Source organism: Paramormyrops kingsleyae, chromosome 4 (assembly GCF_048594095.1).
Source record: "Paramormyrops kingsleyae isolate MSU_618 chromosome 4, PKINGS_0.4, whole genome shotgun sequence".
Taxonomy (NCBI): Eukaryota; Metazoa; Chordata; class Actinopteri; order Osteoglossiformes; family Mormyridae; genus Paramormyrops; species Paramormyrops kingsleyae.
The window spans coordinates 1,004,401-1,015,229 of NC_132800.1; the positions used below are offsets into that span (position 1 = coordinate 1,004,401).

Here is a 10,829-nt window from a genome sequence, read left to right on the forward strand (position 1 = left end):
CTCACAATAGCAGAGCCCAAAATGACAGCCCTCCACAGGAACACACAGCGCTGTGTGCATATCCCTGGTGGGTGTGCACATCAATCTCACTGATTATACCCGGTGACTGACTGCTCCTGTTCTGTCCAAAACACGCCTCTTGGGTCTCACTTTCTCAGCATTCCCTGGAAGAGCGGTCCCCGGGCTGAGTGCTGTAATGAGGGAGTCTGTGATCTGGCTAGGATCTACGTCCATGTGGACAGATGTATCGTAGACAACCAGAGTTCCTCCCTGGCTGTTCTCTGGCTCTCATTATCCAGGTAAATATTTCATTATCCAGGTAAAATTATCGCACCCTTTCAAAACTGTTTTGCTCCTTAAGCAAATTAATTGAGTTGATTTTGTTGGAATAGGAGGAAATTAATTCATTTAGGCAGACTCTCAAACATGCGGTATGTCGAGCCCACACTCACTGAACACCAGTGGGCAGTGCCCACACCCACAATGGCACCTGGGATTTTTTGGCCACATGTACTGATGATAGTGTCACATGATGAGCATGGTTGATCGATCTCTGATGAGATGATGAGTGTTCACTGGTCCAGTAGCTTTCCTCGCATACCGACTTCCCCAGAATATATGGTTCTGATGTGTTTTGGGTCACCGATGCCCTCAGTTTGGTGCTGATAGATGAAGGTTTGGGTCCGTTAGGTAGCTAGTGCCACGGCGCACACCTGTGGCTGAGTGTGCCGGCTCTTGTAGGCCTGGCAGTGGGCCCATCCAGATCGGGCTCCCGGCTGTTCCAGCTTGTGAGGAGGACAAGCAAACCCTGGGCCCACTGGCCCTCAGGAGCCTTGTCAAAGCGCATGTTAAATTAGCCATTTGTTTTTGCTCACAGGGAGGTCTGCACACAACACTGATGTGGAACGAGGCCTGGCCTGCCTGTGGTTCAGCAAGGACCCACTCCATGCATACTAGCTGTAACAGGTCTCTTACCGTCACACACGCGGCCGGCGGGCAGGACAGCAGGACACAGAGAACGGCTGTCAGAGGCCCCACATCACTCAGATCTCCCTCATACAGAAGGCCGAGTGCGAGTGGCCCCCGCCACCCTCGCCGGGCCCAGCCCAGCCTGGCTGAGCTGCATTAAGAGCGGAGTGCTTGGAGGCCATAGATCCCAACTGGAGCACAGAGATCCTGTTTGAAGAGTGGATCCCCTCAATATCTCTGTGTCACTGTTAATTTAAGTGCATCTCTCAACCTGTGTCTGTCACTCTAAGTGTATCTCCCAGCCAGAATCCATCAATCAAGTGCATCTCTCAACCTGTTTTCTGTCAGTCTAAGTGTATCTCCCAGCCAGAATCCATCAATCAAGTGCATCTCTCAACCTGTGTCTGTCACTCTAAGTGTATCTCCCAGCCAGAATCCATCAATCAAGTGCATCTCTCAACCTGTGTCTGTCAGTCTAAGTGTATCTCCCAGCCAGAATCCATCAATCAAGTGCATCTCTCAACCTGTGTCTGTCAGTCTAAGTGTATCTCCCAGCCAGAGTCCATCAATCAAGTGCATCTCTCAACCTGTGTCTGTCAGTCTAAGTGTATCTCCCAGCCAGAATCCATCAATCAAGTGCATCTCTCAACCTGTGTCTGTCGGTCTAAGTCTATCTCCCAGCCTGTATCTATCAGTCTATCTCTAGAGTGTTTAGCAGCAGCAACAGCTTGTTAGCTACTTTTCTTTATTTGTTTGACATTCTGATTATTTGGTTTTAAATTTCTTGCAAATTACTTCCCAGGTACAAACTGATATTAAAATAATTAAAAAATTCCAACAAACTGCCAGGCATCTGGCTTGAGACTGTAAGGATTGCAGTCCCTTAATGACAGGTGGGAACAGTTTCTGAAGCACGGTCCCCTTTAAAACCACTCTGGAGAATAAGGTCCCTTCACAGAGCCCTGCTGCACGACACTGAGCTGAGGACAAGCAGGCTAACATTTGAATTAGCATCCCTGCACGCATCTGCCTTCTGGAGTGAAACCCAAATCACCCCACTGTGCAGGTTCCAGGCTGTATTTGGTTCTTGTGTTCAGAGGCCTCTAATGTTACTGTGATGCCGCTGTCACCGACAGTGATTCATTCTCTTGAATATCCATGTTTATTTAATGTGTGATCTGAAGCCTGTGATGTCATTGTGATGTTAGTGTCTCAGACAGTGATTCATTCTCTTAGTTGAATATCCTACTTTTTATAAAGTTTGTCTGTTCAGAATTCTGTGTCATTGAGTTGTTACTGTGCTGTCACAGTCCAAGACACCGCCTTGGTTCATAATCCTGCTGTTGAATGGAGGGTCCCCACAAAGATGTGAATACAAACATGTCACATATGCTGTCTTGGTTCACTCTACTACTGTTTATTTAGTTTATGTGTTCAGAAGCCTGTATCACTGGGCTGTCCTCTGTTAATTTCCTGTCACTGATCCGGACAGCATAACTTTAATGAATAAATCCATCATGCTCCAATGGGGCAGGAAAGCTGTATGTTTGCCGCTGTGAGATTTCTGTGTGTCTGCCCATGCTACCTGCATCCCACTCCACCCCCCCAGGCAGGTTGCTTTCTGTCCCCTGGCTTCCCATACCCCTGATCACCCTGGCAGAGATGTACTTCCACTTTGATTGCGACGATTGTCAACTAACCTCACAGGTGAAGTTACAGGTCAGCAGGTGCCTTTGCTGAAATGTTAGTGATGGCTCCGTGTCACACCATCCATATGGAACAGTTTGTTTGGTCACGTTTCCCCCATTATGACACCCTTTGGCCATCTGCTCCTGGTCACATGTTCAAATGAGCCATACATCAAACAGGTTTGTGGGGGAGGGGTGTTCAAGTGATTAAAGACAGGGAGGAGACAGACTGTCATGCATCTTCACGAGCCCCACTTTGCTTCTGAAAATCAGGACTTGTTTATGTACACTTGTTGCGTGTCCTAATTTTACCCACTACTGGCGGTGATTCCCATATATCAGCACTATATCTGCCTTTTCATAATCTGTAAACCTAGGTACTGTGATGTATATTCTGCCTGTTCATGGAATAATCTCTTATCTAATCTAATCTAATCTAATGTGTATTCTACCTCTACATGGGATAATCTCTAATCCCAGTAAGCATTATATGTATTCTACCTCTACATGGGATAATCTCTAATCCCAGGATCTGTGATGTGTATTCTGATTGTTCCTGGGGTAATCCCACAACCAGCAGTGTATATTTCATCTGTTCATAGGATAATCAGAATCAGAACTTTACTGCCATTATGTACCAACATACCAGAATTGTTTGTGGTCCAATGCCAAACATGAAGTACATAATATTAAAGGAGAAACACTTCACAGAATACTATGTATAAAAATAGGAATTCAACAAAGCACACAAACATGTACAGAGGACCTCCACGATCATACAGATGATAGAATGAAAGAGATCTTATGACAACAATGAACATAGAAGAGGAGAATTATCCCTGGCTGAATGGACTGCATGTGAGTCACGGGGTTACTGAAGTACTAGGTGAGTTTATTTATCCCTTCTGTTCCTCTTCTGATCAACATCCTTGTTTATTAAATCAGCATTCACGTAGTGCTATATTTACATCAAAGTGAAGTGCTGCTTTCTAAATTCCATTTTTAAAATGAATCCTGGGTCCAGATTATGGAGAAGTGCCTACTGGGAATTGCATTACAGAAATGATGGCAAAATCGTAATTTTATGACTTCTACTAATAGTGAATGGCTCGCAGTGTTAATCACTAGCAAATGCACCACACAAGCATTCTATGTTCTTTTAGCGCCCCTTGTGGTGAAAACTCCTGCTGATTAAAAGATGGTAACATTAGCTTTGGCTTGGTTCAGCAAGCAGGTAGGAGAACCGGTGTCTGTAAATAGCCTACAGTGTGTGAGATGGACTTCCATTCCGTCTCCAGTGTCCCCATGCTTCTTGGAGTTCAGACACAGAGTAGGACACCTGAGTGAGGTGTCGTGGTTGTGATGGGCTCTGCTCTGGCAGGAGGTCATCTGAGCATGGGAAGGAAGAGCACAAAAGGACAGGGCTCTACAGTAGGCAGGTGGCCCAGTGCATACTGGGTGTATATAGCTGGGTCACCTTCCTTCAGTGTGGCCTGTGAATAAAATCCCTGAAAACTGAGCTTTACCTTCATTCAATGAGAAGCACCTCTTAAAATATATTTGTCTATAGTCCAAATGAAATGTTGAGAGGGGGGATCCTTTAATGTAAAGTGTTATTACTGCTTGAGGAGCAGCACTGATGGCTTTAATCTTGGACGACCAATAAGAGAGATGGAGAATACCGCTTATGTCAAAGTGACAGGTTGGGTCAAAGGTCACAAAGGTCAAATAAATCAAAAAGTGACAGGCGGGGGCTGCAAGCCGGGTGACGTCATGAGGTAGTGGGAGGGGGGGCTTTTTTTTTTGGCTGTGAGCCAGTTGAGCGTTGGGATAGGGGTTTATTTGTATATAGTTTATTTATTTATTATAATTATTATAATTTAATTATGTATTATTATTTAATTATGTATTATTATGTAATTATTATTTTATATTGAGTAGAGTGCTTATGAGTGTGGTGTTTTGTCTGCATCCAGCGGGTGCCGAGCAGGGGGGACTGAGCAGGGGGGTTGGTGCGTTAAGGTCCCAAACACTGGGTCTGAGTGGGGGTGGGTTACCTGATGGAGTGTGAGCGTACGCTGTACCACCGTGGTAAGGTCCGTGGCTTTGGAGAATCTGTAGAAAAGGGCTCTGAGAGAGCGATGCTGTGTCTGTTGCGGTACCGTGGTAAGGTCCCATGGCTTTGGATAATCCGCAAAGGACTCGGAGAGAGCGATGCCGGAGAGCTGAGAGTTGTGCTGCGCGAGACTGAAAGAAATCCTGTGAGAATGACCAAGTTGGAGCTAAGAATGAGAGGAGGAGCTGGGTCTGACGTCCAGTAAAAAAACGCTTAGCAGTAGTTTGACCGTCTGTGTGTGTGTGTATGTGTGTGTGTGTGTGAAAGCCGACACCCCCCTGCAGCAGTAGCAGTTTGGCCTTGTGTTTTTCCTCATGCAACCTATGTACATCCCGATAGGTCAAATCCCGGTCAAACTGTAATTTCGGCCACAGATCAAGTTTGACACTTTGTATTTCAGTAAATTTTGTTAAAAGTTTTGTCTTTTCCCCCCGACTCCCCGCCACACATCAAGTTTGACATTTTGTATTTCAGTAAATTTTGTCTTTTCCCCCCGACTCCCCCCATACCGTCTACGCAGTTAAAACGTACATCGAAATAGACAACAGATAAAACTTGACAGGACGTATATTTCTCCTTAAAGAATCCTAAAAAGTAACCAACCACAGAAATTTTTAGTATGCCGAGAAGGGTTTCACTCCTTTGGTAGACACAAGTACCCCACACCCCGTATCATCAAGGCATTGCCCTACTGGAAAGAGAAAACTACATGGGACCTGCATAGAGTAAGTATATTATTTCTTTTACGCGTGTTTTATGATATTTTACGCGTGTTTTATGATAAACACAATACAATAAAATAACTTAAAATAATTATTTTATTTTTAGAGATTCAGCTATTTTGGGTTTGTTTTTTTTTCTCTACGGGAGACACTGCGGATAGAAAACTCCATATAGTGAGTATATTATTTCTTTTATACATATGATAAACGCTATACATTAAAAATAACTTATTCTAATAATAGGTATTCTCTATTATTTTATGTACAAGAGAGACGGCACGGACCGGTCAAGAGAAAATCTACGCAAGACCTGAATCAGCAGGTATGGATGGAGCAACACCCCCCCTCCTATACCTGAAGCGCTATTAAATGAAATAGACAACATCAACAACGCTAATAATGATGAAAATGATGCGGTTTACTTTGCTCAACACGACTCGCCACCCGCAGCGTCTGGTGAAGCGACGGCCCAAGAGCCCTGTTTGCTACCATCCTTAGAGACATTATTAATAACCTTCCGGTGCTGATAGGGTCGGCACCGACCCATTTTTAAGTTTAACATGCATAAAAGCACCACATATATTTGTGCATACTCTTAAAACAAAAGGCTCCATATTGAACCTTTTAGCTTGGTACATATATGACACTCCTTGGACATTCTCAATTAAAAGAAATGGCACCTTTTTGAAGGCAATGGTTATATTTCCTCTGGTTAGAACCCCTATAGTTCTATATAGCACACCCAAGAACCTTTTTTTTCGAAATATATACTGCATCAAAGTTTTTTGACTTTGTCAGGAATCTCTATTTAAACTAAATAAATTAAAACAAAATCAAGGTAAGGCATCCCCACACATGTAAGGTAAGATAAGACCAGTTCAGTTTATTTATATAATTCTCTAGAGGTTTATTTTATCATTATTTTTTATTGAAAACGAGAGGAATGCTGTCAAAAGAAAGGTCCAGAAAGCCACACCAAAAATATTAAAACCAATCTTTTCATGGATAAGGAAGCCTAACAAGGTAACCAAGAAGTAAGAAACAAATTGGATGATAAATAATTGTTTTGAGGGTATCTTATGGCTGATGTACTGTAAGACACGTGCTGCTTGACACCGACCCGTCTAACATAAGAGACAGGAACAGAAAGCTAACATAGGCCGAAGGTTAAGCGTGTTAAATGAAAGGCAGCGGGATAATTCCCCATAATGCCGCACTATAACAAAATCAAACGCGACGTGAAAACGTTTAATAGACCTCAATAAAAATGTCAGGGACGTCTACGACAAACGCAGATTGTTGCCTAGTGGGGAAACTGCCTTTTGGATACCGAAATGTAAAACTAGCAGCATCGCAAAAAGGGTGTTGTAAGTCTTTAAAAATATTTCATCGAATGAATTTGTTAGTGTAACATGAAAGTGTTTCAAAGATGTACAGATGTTTTAAAATGTAATATGAAAGTTTTTCAAAGTAAGATGTACAGATGTTTTAAAATGTAACATGAAAGTTTTTCAAAGTAAGATGTACAGATGTTTTAAAATGTAACATGAAAGTTTTTCAAAGTAAGATGTACAGATGTTTTAAAAAATGTAACATGAAAGTTTTTCAAAGTAAGATGTACAGATGCTTTAAAAATGTTCGGGTGTTTTATTTTCTAGACGCGTTGTACAAAAACGGTTTGTTATGTGTACGCAGCGCAAGCATGTTTGTACAAAGTTTTATGCATTCATTTTGCGAATCAGTTTTGAAATCTAATATGAACGTGGCTTTTATTTTACAAAAACAAAGTTGCAAAAAATTTGTAGGCTCTTTATCAAAGCAGATTTTGTTAATATAACATGAAGTTTTTTTTTATTATTTTCAAAGTTGCACAAGGGTTTTAAAATGTAACATGTACACGTGTGTTTTATTTTTCAAACTTGTACAAAAACGTGTGTGTACATTTATCAAATGAGTTTTAAAATGCAACATGTACAGGTATTTTATTATTCAAAATAAAAGTTGTACATACATTTTGTTATATGTATGCAGCACGGTCATGTTTTTAAAATGTGCTAATATTTGCGGGATGGTGGGAATAAAGCGTATTTAAAAGGGGTACCTCTCGTGGAATCTACCAATCTTTAGCAGCTTTTGAACCCTGAGCCACACGGGGACTGGGGTTTTTAACCGTGAGACTCGACACCTAGCTACGCATTAGATCCTTACTTCAGCAATGGTCCCCATGTACCCAGTGTAGGGTCAGGTCCATCGCAAGAGAATGTCTCCGCCGTGAAAGAACGATCCACCAGCATTTTGTGTATCAACGAATCTGTAATCATTCTTTCCATTCATTATATGCTGAGTTTTCCAAAATTGTTTTTTAGCTGAAGCATCAAAAGCTGTAACTTCGAGTGCACCTGGTTTAATAGCATTTTATTTATAACAGTAGGAGCTTGTAAACTGCATTTAGCGGTCGCATGAAAACACATTAAAAACTTTAAAGAATAAAGCTTTAGTTATTTTTAATAAAGACGGCTTTCTAGTAAATGGTTTTCCTACAAGGTGACCCCGCGGCCTATACTTAAGACATCCGGGCGCCTGATTTGAGATGTTTACTGAGGACGGTATGTTAAGTTAACAGTGGTGACTGAGCTGCACCGTGTTTGACTCTTAATGAAACTTAGACCTAATTCAACAGAACCAGTCGTCATCCACTTTGCAGTGAGATTTCTGTGCGAAATGTGAACAAAGATTCATTTTCTTACTTTACCACTTATCGGATAACAAGGGAAATGGCAGCGGCAATAACCTACACAGTTATTTGTTCCTTCCATATGTATATATATAGCACCGCAGAACGTTTTGCACTTTTTTGCACTATTTGTTTATTGTTTGTTGTGTGTTCTACATGCATGTTTGCACTGGAGGATCTGCTTTTTATTCTCATTGTACATGAGTATAGTGACAATAAAAAGGCATTTCATTCATTCATAATATGTCGGACACAATGGCTCTGAGCACCAGGGAGTCCGCCGTGAGGCGCACGAGCTGCTAGCTGATGTAATGCTGCGAACGGTCGGGGCTCTGACATTCTTAAGGTGCGGCTATCTATCCCCGAGACACTTTAGCCAGGAGCGTGTATATTTGCGCTTATTAATGCTGCAGTGTCAGGGTTTTGCTGACTCTTATAGGAAGCTGGCTAGCAATAACATTTTTAGCTGGTCTTTTTCATTTAGTACATACACGGTTTAGAAGAAAACCTAATCACCATTAAAAAAAATAAATAAATAAACGTACAAAACTATTGAAATCCCCCAGAAGCATGTGCATATTTTTCTGGTTTGCATGTTCTGTGTGTGTGTGTGTGTGTGTGTGTGTGGTTACCTAAGCACAGTCGGCCTAGTGTTTGATAGGTGATGGAGAAGCGTACGGTCGTGGGGACAATAAACTACATGCGCCTATGCCAACATGTGTTTAAGTATAGCGACAAACATGGACGCTTTCTTTAACGTAAAACAGTTAAAGGCTCATACGGTTTTGTTTACATTTTTATTTTTTTAATTTCAAGTAGCCTCTAATCACCTTACATTAGTTCTGATTTACTGTAGTCACCAATCAGAGTATTTTAAAACAATGGCACTGAAATGTCACCACATGTTAAAGCTAACAAAGTAACATGATTATATCAGCGGAACAAACCAGTCGCCGGTACGTATAGACAGATCATGTGTTGCTCAACAATCGACAGCATTTTGAAATCTATTTGTATTTAGACAAATATATTGGGAATAAAGCGTTGTGTTTTAAAAGGCAGACATTGAGGTCGAATTTAAATTGGTCACAATTGTATTGTTTTCCGCAGCTAGAAGTGTCGGCTGAGGTTGATTTTAATTGGCATGTCAGTTTAGGATTCTTGCAGTAGAAGTTATGTAGTGAATTGCGGTACTCTGAAATTAAGTGATATGTGTATTAGAATCGTGAAGCGTCATCTTCCTTTGTTTTAGGTTCACCCCGGGCATTTTATGAATTGTAATGTAATATCAGACAGTGTGTGATGAATTTCTGAAGGCCTGTTATAGGCCTATATGACAATTTCGTGGAAACGTCTCATGGAAAAATGTAGTTGCAGTTTGTCAGGACTAAAGACTGGCTAATGTGACATGGTGAACAAGTCCTGTGGTTAAAGAATGCCGGCCTGTTGCTTAAAACATTGTGTTGTATGCCGAATGTTTCTTGCCCATAGACTACATGTTGCTATACTGTTCCTTTATAATATTCAACTATTATTTTTTAAATCATTTAATGAAATAGGTAAATACCTCATCATTGATGACTATGGTCCACCTGAGTGACAAGTAACCCGTCCTGGACAGAGGTTTCTTCAAGGCCTGTTGTGGGAACCCCATGGTGTAGGATTAAGAGAAAGAATACAGGGAGTGGTACAAATGAGCAGTTGTCCTGCCCCCTTTTACTCATTTTGGATGCTTAAATTACTAAATTGTGATTTTAATGCTCATCTGTATGATTCTATGGTCTGAGCGAGTCTCCAGTACTACATGAATGGTAAACTTAAAAACTCTACTTCTCTTAGCTTAATGATATTTTCTTTTACTGTGTACGATTGGTAGAAATGAAAATCGTGTTTTGTCTCTCAGCTTGTGTGTGTGTGTGTGTGTGTGTGTGTGTGTGTGTGTGTCTGTGTGTGTGCGTGCGGTGTGTCAACAATGGCAATTATTCACTAAATTCTAAACAAACCCACATATAAAACCCCCTCCCCACCCACCCCAGACACCTATAAAACACAGCATTCTTGCTCTCACCCCCCACTCATTTTGTGAAAAAGCATGTCTGTTGCCAAGACTACAGCTCGTGTCTTGAGTCGTACATACTATGACCCCAGCCACCCGGGGTCATACGGAGGGGCCTCCAGACTGCAGAGAGCCGTGCAGGAAGATACGGGGGAAAAAAGTGGCTACTGATGACATCAGAGAGTGGCTGTCTATGCAAGACAGTTATACTTTACATAAGCCGGCTAAAAAGAATTTCCCCAGGAGCAGAGTGTTTAATACCGAGAGCCATGTATCAGCGGCAGGCCGGTTTATGCGACATGCAAGGGCTGGCGATGTACAACTACCCCATTATGTCACCCTTAAGCAGGCAACATGTGTACCACCCTGTATAATCTATCTACGCCACCAAATGACCCAGGGTTTTGATGGCGTAAAATAAACACGGTCAAGTACTTGTTAGCAATAACGACACAATGTTTTCATGACTCAACTCATTTTATTTAGAAAGCATATAAAAATGAGCAGCCAATCACATTTTGACAGACGTTTACACACCAGCCAT

General features: G+C 41.7%; 1 long non-coding RNA gene across 2 annotated transcripts; it reads left to right on the top strand.

Moving 5' to 3' along the window:
• Positions 1 to 5,397: 5,397 nt before the first annotated feature.
• Positions 5,398 to 7,515, top strand: LOC140588637 (uncharacterized). 2 transcript variants are annotated; one of them, XR_011989770.1, is made up of 3 exons: positions 5,398 to 5,498; positions 5,602 to 5,669; positions 5,765 to 7,515. It is a non-coding gene; the product is annotated as an uncharacterized lncRNA (long non-coding RNA). The 2 variants fall into 2 exon arrangements; XR_011989769.1 differs by having other exon boundaries at positions 5,428 to 5,669.
• Positions 7,516 to 10,829: the final 3,314 nt, after the last annotated feature.